The 11791-nt window shown below is 34.4% G+C and overlaps 1 non-coding gene across 1 annotated transcript; it reads left to right on the forward strand.

Annotated features, from left to right (window-relative positions):
* The first annotated feature begins 925 nt into the window (after window positions 1-925).
* On the forward strand, window positions 926-1026 carry LOC139846334 (U6 spliceosomal RNA). The gene has a single exon (XR_011759051.1). It is a non-coding gene; the product is annotated as a U6 spliceosomal RNA (small nuclear RNA).
* Window positions 1027-11791: the final 10765 nt, after the last annotated feature.

The raw sequence follows: 11791 nt of genomic DNA on the forward strand, positions 1-11791 counted from the left end.
AAAACACTTACAAATGATAGCCAAAAACCTATAAAAAGAATGACCATAAAAACCAAAGTTAAAGGATGTTTTAATGCACATCCAATAACCAATTGTCATACTTAAGATGACTCATGACAAAAGAAATAAACATATATGTTTTACATAAATGAAACGAATGAGGATGATAAGAGAACTTATTCTATGTCAAATTACTTTTGAAGGAAAAACATAATGTTACGTTGAAGTTATAAGGATGGGTTTCGTTAGAGAAATTGATGCCTTCATTAATTTACCTTAATAGCTATAGCAAGCAAGAGGTGCAAGAATTTTAATTTTAACTTACTTATCATCTCTCTCTCAATGTCAATGCTTCACTACAACAATCATACATGTGTATAGTAAAGCATATCATATTAAAAGTATAAGACTCAACAACCAATAATAAGATTCAAGTTAGAGCATGTAAAAGAGTACCAATACTAATAATATAATTATACCAGTCAATCGAATTGAGCCTTCCGAGCGAAAGACATATTTGAGGTCACGTTGTCATCTTCAACACTTTCAAGAAACTTTGAACGTTATTGTACAAATTTAGTTTGTAAACATACAAATGCCTTTTTGTAATATGTAAAGATGTTACCTTAGTCACACCTTTAGATGTCAATATGTAGTCGTCAACAATGTGTTTCTACATTGTTGAGAGCCCAAGTGTTTGATAGCCTATACAACATAAAAAATATATCACAACATCAATTAGTAAAAATAGAATTAATCTGTACATGCTACCATGTCAAAATATTACGTGATAGCTATAAATCCTTCAATAATTTTAATTCAAAGATTTTAATTATCTCCTAACCATAATTAATGTATCAAGTATTTCTATTTTTTCAAAAAGATGAACAAAAAAACTTTTATGTGACACACTGTCATACCAACTGTCCCTTCGGGGACATCCGATAAAATTGGAGCTTTACAGAGAAGATTAGCATGTGTTCTGCGCAAGGATGACACGTACAAATTGAGGAATGGTCTGTCATACCAACCTGACCCATTTCACAGTACAAAAAACTACCCATTTTGACCCATTAGCCAACCCAGGTCAGTTAAATAAATGCAGATGTTGTTTTGGTAGTGCCATGACGGCTCTGAGCAGCCCGCTTTTAGCCATATGTGATTCACGGACCTCGGAGAATACCCTTTTTAGTTCTTGTGTCCATATAATCAGGTTCATAACATAATCACAAACTGATATAAGTAACGATGTATTGGGTTGATATCTACCTGAATTAGAATTCCAAAACGGACTAAGAACTAAAGGTTAACGGTTATAAGAGCTAAAATCGAGTTCCGTAAGAAGATGAATTTGCTTTCAATTGTTATAGAATGAAACCCGTGAATGTGATTGTATTATTGATGCGATATATATAGGGATTACAAACCCTAATATGCTAAGAAACCCTAATGGACCTAAGCCCACAATCGGACTTGGGCCTAATATAATCTGTCTAACACTCCCCGCAGTCCGAACGACGAAATAGAGAAAGTTCGGATTGGAAAGAAACAATAAACATAAGAAAAATAAATAAAAACACAATTTCCTCTCTAATTTGTTGCATTGAACTGATTGATAATCGCTGATTGGTTGTGTTGCTTGACTGCGTTTCCTTTTTCGTAACGTTATTTTTTTCTTGTACGTCGTGCCTTGCTTGCCTAAGGATTGAGCAGGACTTGGGCATAGAACTTTTATCGTTGATACAATCGTCTTCAACGCTGCAAAAAGAAAGAGCTTATTTTTTTCGGGGTTTGGAACCTACTCAGCCCCACGCCGATTATTTATTTTAATTATTTATTTAGTATGATAAACAAAAACAAAAGGATTAAGATACGCATACTTTAGATAGGAATGTGAGGCGCTGAAAGAAATAAAAGATGTGCCGGATATTGTCGCAACTATCATGAGTTATATAAGGGTTTTTAACTTTATTGAATTAGAGAATGAGAAAAGAAAAAAACAAATAACGGATTGAGATATTGAACAAGGAGGTTATACGATATTTTTATGAAAGGAAAAAAGAAAAGGCCGCCGAATATATTGTGGAAGTGGACGGCAGAAACTTAATTGGATAATTGGATAATGCAACCAACATTGAAATTGTGAAAGTGTTTAGAATTTTGTGCCCCTTTCTCATTATCTCAAATCATAGATATATACACTTTACATAACTTGGTGACCAAGGCTATCCATAAATAATCCTATACAATAATGGACAAGATAGACTTCTAATAAGTCAAAGATTGCTACCGATGACTATAAGGAAACTATACGCTAATACACCCCCGCAGTCGCAGCGAGAGGTGGCCGAATGCTGAGACTGTCCCGAAAGTCATCAAATAGTAGACGAGGTAAGCCTTTAGTAAAAATATCAGCAATCTGGAACCGTGAAGGAACATGCAAAACTCGTACTTCACCACGAGCAACCTTTTTGCGAACAAAATGTATATCCATCTCAATATGTTTGGTCCGCTGATGTTGTACCGGATTACTTGACAAAAACATGGCGGAAACATTATCACAATAGACAATCGTGCATTGAAGCAGAGGATAATGTAACTCAAGTAACAAATTACGTATCCAACATGTGTCTGAAACAACATTAGCAACCCCACGATATTCAGCTTCAGCACTAGAACGAGACAAAGTCTGTTGACGCTTTGAGGACCAAGAAATGAGATTATCTCCAAGATAAACACAATATCCAGACGTGGAACGTCTAGTGTCCGGACACCCGGCCCATTCTGCATCAGTATACGCAATAAGATGACGAGGAGGAGATTTGTATAAGTATAAACCATATGACAGTGTTCCCTGTAAATAACGCAAAATGCGACGCAAAGCATGTAAGTGAGGCTCTCGCGGATCATGCATATGTAGACAAACCTGTTGTACAGCATAAGAAATATCCGGACGTGTGAAAGTCAAATACTGAAGGGCTCCAGCTAAACTGCGATACTCGGTGGGATTGGCAACCGGAGGTCCAGAAGCGCCGCTGAGTTTGGCGTTTGTATTAACCGGTGTGCGTACAGAATTGCACTGAGACATACCTGCACGTTCTATAATATCCTTGGCATACGTGGTTTGTTGAAGAAACAAACTATTTGGCTGACGAGTTACCGAAATACCCAAAAAATAACTCAAGGGACCAAGATCTTTCATTGCAAACTCACGAGCCAATGTTGCAATAATCTTGGTACGCAGAGAATCACTAGAAGATGTAAGAATGATGTCATCTACATATAGAAGAAGGTATGCCATATCTGAGCCATGACGATAAATAAACAACGAATTATCACATTTGCTATTGATAAAACCAATAGTAGTCACAAAATCAGCGAAACGTTGATACCATGCACGAGGTGCTTACTTCAGACCATAAAGTGACTTTTTAAGCAAACACACATGATCCGGAAATACGTTATTACGAAATCCAAATGGTTGATACATATAAACTGTCTCACGAAGATTCCCATGAAGAAACGCATTCTTGACATCAAGTTGATATATAGACCAAGAATGCGAAATAGCAAGACTAAGTACTGTCCGAATAGTGGTCGGTTTAACAACCGGACTAAAAGTCTCGTAACAATCTACTCCAACCTGTTGTGACCTGCCATCACCTACCAAACGAGCCTTATAACGCTCAAAAGATCCGTCAGATTTCATTTTATGTTTAAAAACCCACATAGAACGAATTATATGCATATCAGTGGTGCGTGGTACCAAAACCCATGTCTTATTATCAATTAAAGCATTAAATTCGTCGGCCATGGCTATTTTCCAATTAGGATCAAGTAACGCATCCTTAGGGTTGCGTGGAATTGAGGAAAGTGTAGTAGAAACAGAAAGATTAAAAGGAACTTTTGGTTTAAAAATACCAGACATACTACGAGTGTGAACTGTGCGGGGTGGAGAGACATGGACCACGGGTGGTGGTTGAGGTGATGGGCTAGGAGAAGAAGTATTAGTATGTTGTGGTGATGGGCTATGCGAAGGTAGAGGACTAGAGGTTGTTGGACTAGATTCTGGTCGGGTAAAGGGCTAGGTGAGGATGATTGATGTTGGGCCGCAACAGTAGGCTGTTGGGCCGAAGAAGAAGGACTGAAGGTGTTGGACCATAACAGTGGTGAACATCATCTGTAAAAATAGAATACGTGTTACTTGGTGAAGGCGTATTTTTAGCGAAGGGAAATTGAGTTTCATCGAAAAGAACGTGTCGTGAGATATGTATTTGTTTGGTGGTAAGGTCATAACATTTATAGCCACGATGATGAGTAGGATAACCTAGAAAAACACAAGGTTTGGAGCGGGAAGCGAGTTTGTTTGTAGAATGAGAGGGGAGAAGAGGATAGCACAAACAACCGAACACTCGAAGATGATCATAGGAGGGGCATTTCTGAAAAAGGATTTCGGTGGGTGTGGAGTTGTGGAGTATTTTACTAGGAATTATATTTAACAGATAGGTAGCCATTTGGAGGACATGATGCCAAAGATTGGGTGGGACGGAAGAATGGGCGAGAAGTGTTCGGACAATATTATTGATTGCGCGAATCTTGCATTCGGCTTTACCGTTTTGAGAAGAAGTATATGGGCAAGAGAAACGGAAAGTCATGCCATTGAAAGTGCAGAAGTTGTGGAAGGAAGTGTTGTTATATTCGGTGCCATTATCGCATTGAAAAGACTTAATTGGCATATTAAATTGTGTTTGTATATATTTTGTAAATGCAAGAAAGGTAGAAAAGACTTGAGATTTATTAGACAAAGGGAAAGTCCATAAAAAATTAGAAAAAATCATCGAGAAAGAGAACATAATAACGATGTCCTCCTGTACTTAGTACAGGTGAAGTCCATACATCACTATAAATAATATCAAAAGGTAACACAGTAGAAGTATTTGAAGAATAGAAAGGTAATTTTATTTGTTTACCGAACACACAAGATTGACAAATATATGTCTTTTTATTCTTAGTATAAGAAATTAAACTTTTATTGTTAAGAGAAGACAAAATGCGGTTGCCCGGATGTCCCAAATGATGTTGCCATAAATCTTGAGAAACCGTTAAAAATGTAGAAGGTAAGCTAAGACGTCGAAAGATAGATGGTGAAAGCGGATAAAGGTCGCTAGAACTATTGCAACGCATGATTGGTGTGCCCTTCGGAAAGTCCTTTACAGTAAAACCAAAAGGATCAAACTCAAGAGAAACATGGTTATCATTAGATAATCGACGAACAGAAATAAGATTCTTTATTAATTGAGGAGAGTATAGTATATTACGTAGAATAAGTGGCCGCGTTGAGGTAGGAAAGGATGTGTTACCATAGCCTTTTATTGGAATATAATTACCATTACCAACAACAATATGTTTAGGAATGCTTAACGGATAAAAAGACATAAGTTTACCTGAAGAGGAGGCCATATGAGAAGTTGCGCCCGTATCCATATACCAATTTCCATCCGATTGTTCCGATTGTTGTGAAGCAGTAGCAGCCATGAGTGCCAAATCAGATGTCGGGTTTTTTTTTTTTTTTTTTTTTTTTTTTTTTTTTTTTAGAATAGCAGAAGGTATTCGAAGAATAAGAGCAGAAAGATTCAAAGGAGAAGAAAAGAAATATGAGGGTAGATCGATTACGGAAATAAATAAAAACAAACCGTAAGATGCTTAAGGCTTGGCTAATCTGAATTTATCTCCAACAAAATCAAAGAAGGTTTCTATCGATCGCAATTCTAGTCGCTAGTGGGTGAGAATAATTTAATAGCAATAACAAAGATGTCCTACTTTTTCAATTATATGAAATTTCTCACGTGAAGGTATCTAACCTGGCCAACAGCCTTTGTCGTCGATTGAATTAAAGTATTAAACAAAGAATTAAAGTATATCACAACATCAATTAGTAAAAATAGAATTAATCTGTACATGCTACCATGTCAAAATATTACGTGATAGCTATAAATCCTTCAATAATTTTAATTCAAAGATTTTAATTATCTCCTAACCATAATTAATGTTTCAAGTATTTCTATTTTTTCAAAAATATGAACAAAAAAACTTTTATGTGACACACTGTCATACCAACCTGACCCATTTCATAGTACAAAAAACTACCCATTTTGACCCATTAGCCAACCCAGGTCAGTTAAATAAATGCAGATGTTGTTTTGGTAGTGCCATGACGGCTCTGAGCAGCCCGCTTTTAGCCATATGTGGTTCACGGACCTCGGAGAATACCCTTTTTAGTTCTTGTGTCCATATAATCAGGTTCATAACATAATCACAAACTGATATAAGTAACGATGTATTGGGTTGATAGCTACCTGAATTAGAATTCCAAAACGGACTAAGAACTAAAGGTTAACGGTTATAAGAGCTAAAATCGAGTTCTTTAAGAAGATGAATTTGCTTTCAATTGTTATAGAATGAAACCCGTGAATGTGATTGTATTATTAATGCGATATATATAGGGATTACAAACCCTAATATGCTAAGAAACCCTAATGGACCCAAGCCCACGATCGGACTTGGGCCTAATATAATCTGTCTAACACTCCCCGCAGTCCGAACGACGAAATAGCGAAAGTTCGGACTGGAAAGAAACAATAAACATAAGAAAAATAAATAAAAACACAATTTCCTATCTAATTTGTTGCATTGAACTGATTGATAATCGCTTATTGGTTGTGTTGCTTGGCTGCGTTTCCTTTTTCGTAACGTTATTTTTTTCTTGTACGTCGTGGCTTTCTTGCCTAAGGATTGAGCAGGACTTGAGCATGGAACTTTTATCGTTGATACAATCGTCTTCAACGCTGCAAAAAGAAAGAGCTTATTTTTTTCGGAGTTTGGAACCTACTCAGCCCCACGCCGATTATTTATTTTATTTATTTATTTAGTATGATAAACAAAAACAAAAGGATTAAGATACACATACTTTAGATAGGAATGTGAGGCGTTGAAAGAAATAAAAGATGTGCAGGATATTGTCGCAACTATCATGAGTTATATAAGGGTTTTTAACTTTATTGAATTAGAGAATGAGAAAAAAAAACAAATAACGGATTGAGATATTGAACAAGGAGGTTATACGATATTTTTATGAAAGAAAAAAAGAAAAGGCCGCCGAATATATTGTGGAAGTGGACGGCAGAAACTTAATTGGATAATGCAACCAACTTTGAGATTGATAATAAGAAGATGGTGATTTACGTGTTATTTGGAAGCAAGATAAAATACGAAGAAGAAGATATTCACGACAGTGAGATAGATAGGTTAGAGGTTTTTTTTTTTTTTTTTTTTTTTTTTTTTGACGGGTAGAGACAACGGCAGTTGTCGGTCGACTAGGTCTTGGGATCAAACACTAAGCTCTTGATACCATGTTATAGAATGAAACCCGTGAATGTGATTGTATTATTGATGCGATATATATAGGGATTACAAACCCTAATATGCTAAGAAACCATAATGGACTCAAGCCCACAATCGGACTTGAGCCTAATATAATCTGTCTAACATCAATGTCCTTCAAGTTAAATATTGCAGCATTTATATATCATCCCTTTTGGCATCGCATTGAAGCTATTCTACATCTTGGTCGTCATTCATGAGGAAGATCATGACACTGCAAGCTTTTGCTGTTGATAGCATATAAAGTTGATTAAACTATTAGGCAAAAACATTGAACTAAAATAATCTTTAAAAATTTAATGTTGAATTTGAATAGCAAATCAACAATTGAACAAAATTTAAAGTTAGCGATAAATTATATATCTAAAGTTAAAAATAACTTACATGTCAATCCAGTAACCGAAACACTTGTAATGAAACTGAACTTTATGGAGGCTTCATAGAAGAGAGTAACATAATTCATAAATTGTGACGACCCGGAAATTTCTGACCAAATTTAAACTTTATCTTTAAATGATTTAATGTTTTCGACACGATAAGCAAAGTCTGTAATGTTGAGTCTCAAAGTTTTGGAACTATATTCATTTAATCAATTATTCTTTGACTGTTCTCGAAGATTCATGAACAATATATATATAACTTAATGTGCATATATATATATATATATATATATATATATATATATATATATATATATATATATATATATATATATATATATATATATATATATATATATATATATATATATATATATATATACATACATATATATATATGATTTCAAGTTATTTAGTAAACGATAGTAACATTCGATTATTGATTCGATTGATATTTAGATAAGTTAACTAAAACGTTTAAGATGAACCATTAAAACACTAATTTGCTACAGTATTTTTTTTGAATTGCTACAGTACCTAAAAAGCTACAGTGTTTTCGAAAATCACTATTTGTTACAGTAAAAAAAACTTTGCTAAAGTAACTTTGCTACAGTAAACACTATTTCAAAATGAAAATGTATATATGTATATGTATATACTACGAGATGATGATTTACAGAAGCAAATAACCAAAACACTTAATTGATTAAAACTACACTTCGAGTGACATAGTTTATCAATGATTAAGTTTAATTTTTGACAAAGGTACACGTCGCGAAACGAAAAGTATTAGTTTTCTAAGCGTACAAAAATGCGTTCGAGAAACCGGAAGCGGGACATAAGTCGAACGTAAACATACAAGATATCGGAACCAAGATTACAAGTTAACTAGGCACGAGAATATAATATAATATATAATTAATTAATTTAAATTATATATATTATATTAATTTAATATTATGTCGACAAACTACAAAACAAATAAATGTGAGCTGGAGGTGACTGCCATGCGATCGCATGGCCATGAGGAAGAAACCCAATGCGATCGCATGGGGTGTAAGTGCACAAATTCTTCTATAAAAGGCTCGAGTTCTGGTTCGGTTTAAATCATAATTCATATATCTCTCGTCTCAATATCTCTATTATATTTATATTTATTATTATTATTATTATTATTATTATTATTATTATTATTATTATTATTATTATTATTATTATTATTATTATTATTATTATTATTATTATTATTATTATTATTATTAGTATTATCAAGATTAATATTATTATTAATCTTAATATTATTAGTAGTATTATTATTAATTAGTATTATTACATAAAATATTACGACGAGGTTATGAGCGGGTTATTTTCAAAGCGAGTTTCGAGCGGGATAAAGCTAAGGAAATAATGGGTTATAGCTTTGAAGGTTATGAGTATTATTCGGGGGTATTGCTCGTAAGTCAAACTAGTGTTTATCATCTCCGTTGCGTCTACTACTTTCCTGCAATATTGAATCACAATATTGATACGTGAGCATTCATATCTTATCTTTTATATATTAATAGTGTATATATGTCTAGTGCTCGAGTATATATGTTTATGCATGCTAGTATGCTAAATTTTGTCGTTAAACAGTTTATGATGAATTACGAATTAAATACATATATTACTGATAAAAGGTATATGATATGCATGTTTTTGAAAAGCTGGCGAAAAATCAATAACTTTTCATTTAGAAATCGCGAAATTTCGATGAACGAATTAAAAGATATGGGCAACTAAATTATGATCAACGTTAATTGGAATTGCTTTAAAATCTGAAATTAATATTTAAACAACTTGTCTATGAGATTGATAAATTGGAATTTTAGATATTACTAATCGAGTAAATGAATTTCTATATAAGGCACGTCTCGTTTTGTTGAACAATTGTCAAAATTGATTGTTTTATCATATTTTAAAACCTTATAAAAACTATAGTTTAATTTTACAAGAATTGGGAAACTATGTGAAATGTTAAAATGTTTCGATTGCCCTGATCATTCAACTATAGTATTGAGTCAGATTGACTTTTTGAAACGACTTTTGATAACTTTTGTATGTCGATCTCGAGCATTAGGATTGTGATACACTATGACCAAACCTAGCTTGATAGACATTTATTGACCAACATATGTTCTTTAGGTTGAGATCTACGGTTATTTGGTATTCCGAGTTTCGGTCACATTTCGGTGAATGACTTTATGTGCTGTTAAGGTGAGTTTCATTTGCTCCCTTTTTAATTGCTTTTGCAATCTATATTTTTGGGCTGAGAATACATGCACTTTATTTTAAACGCAATGGACACAAGTACATACTAAATTCTACACTGAGTTTGAACCGAAAATCCCTTAGCTTTGGTAACTAGTAACTGCCGGTTATAAGAACTGGTGGGCGCGAGTAGTTATATATGGATCCATAGGGCTTGACATCCCCGTATGTTCCAGGTATAGAAACCCTATCCTGAACTATAAAACAGACGTATGCTATTTGAGGTTAGTACACGTTGGTTTGCGTGTATTGTACATGTTGGTTGCATGTATGTTAAAATAGGGGTACTTATTATAACGTTAAAGCTTAGTTACCAGGGTGCTCAATCTTGTAGAATATTTTGATAAACGTTTCTGGATGAAACAATTGAAATCTTGTGATCCACCTTTATGTACAGATTATGCAAAACATTAAAACTATGAACTCACCAACCTTTGTGTTGACACTTGTTAGCATGTTTATTCTCAGGTTCCCTAGAAGTCTTCCGCTGTTTGCTTATATGTTAGACAAGCTATGTGCATGGAGTCTTACATGGCATATTTTTCAATGAAACGTTGCATTCACCAAATCATCACCATGTATCTTATTTTGACTGCATTGTCAACGGAAGTACTATTGTAAACTATTATTTACGGTGATTGTCTATATGTAGAAATTATCAGCTGTCAAAAACCTTTGATTTAAATATTCATTTATGGTGTGCCTTTTCAAAAGAATGCAATGTTTACAAAACGTACCATATAGAGGTCAAATACCTCGTAATGAAATCGATGAATGACGTGTTCGTCCATATGGATTTGGAGCGATCGTCACAGTTGGTATCAGAGCGTTGGTCCTAGCGAACCAGATCTTGATTGAGTGTGTCTAACTGATAGTTGTTAAGATGCATTAGTAAGTCTGGACTTCGACCGTGTCTGCATGTTAAAAGTTTTGCTTATCATTTCTTGTCGGAAATTACATGCTTATCACTCTTAAGTCTAGACACGTTTTCCTGCATTTATTGCATAAATAGTGTATAGACAAAAATTCATATCTTAGCGTATCTGTTACTGTAAACTTTTTCTGACATCTTCCGAAAATTTCTCCGTAATTTATGGGATTTTGGTATTATATATACATATGTAAATTATGTAATGAAGAATATCAATCTAAGTTCTATTATATAATTCATATCAAAAATCAATTCCCTAATTATACAAGATGAATCCCGCATCTAGTTCAAATTCCTTAAACTCCGACAGCTATTCCGATATGGATATTCACCTGAATTCCGAAGACAGTGTAACCGGAATGGATCAACCAATCAACCATCACCCATTCTGGATGAATTGGGGATGGGTTCGTAGCTTACTTAATCATTGGAGACAAGAAGAAGGCGATCCCTTCCATCCACCACATTGCCCTCTTGGCGAAGAACCTGAAGCACTTACCGGCGAACTTGTTCCAGACACCATTTTCTCTCTCATTTCCAGAGTATCTCGTCACGATAATATACTATCTCAAATTTTGAATCTCATTCACCCGCTCGTCCGAAACCGACAATCATCCCGGTGTAATAGAAGAAGTCAACGAGCTTCGCGCTCGGGTAGTGGCTTTGGAGAATATGGTGCAAAGATTACAAGCACCAGCAGCATCACCGGCATCAACAGTACCACCGACAA

The sequence above is a fragment of the Rutidosis leptorrhynchoides genome, chromosome 4 (genome assembly GCF_046630445.1).
Source record: "Rutidosis leptorrhynchoides isolate AG116_Rl617_1_P2 chromosome 4, CSIRO_AGI_Rlap_v1, whole genome shotgun sequence".
NCBI classification, from domain to species: Eukaryota; Viridiplantae; Streptophyta; class Magnoliopsida; order Asterales; family Asteraceae; genus Rutidosis; species Rutidosis leptorrhynchoides.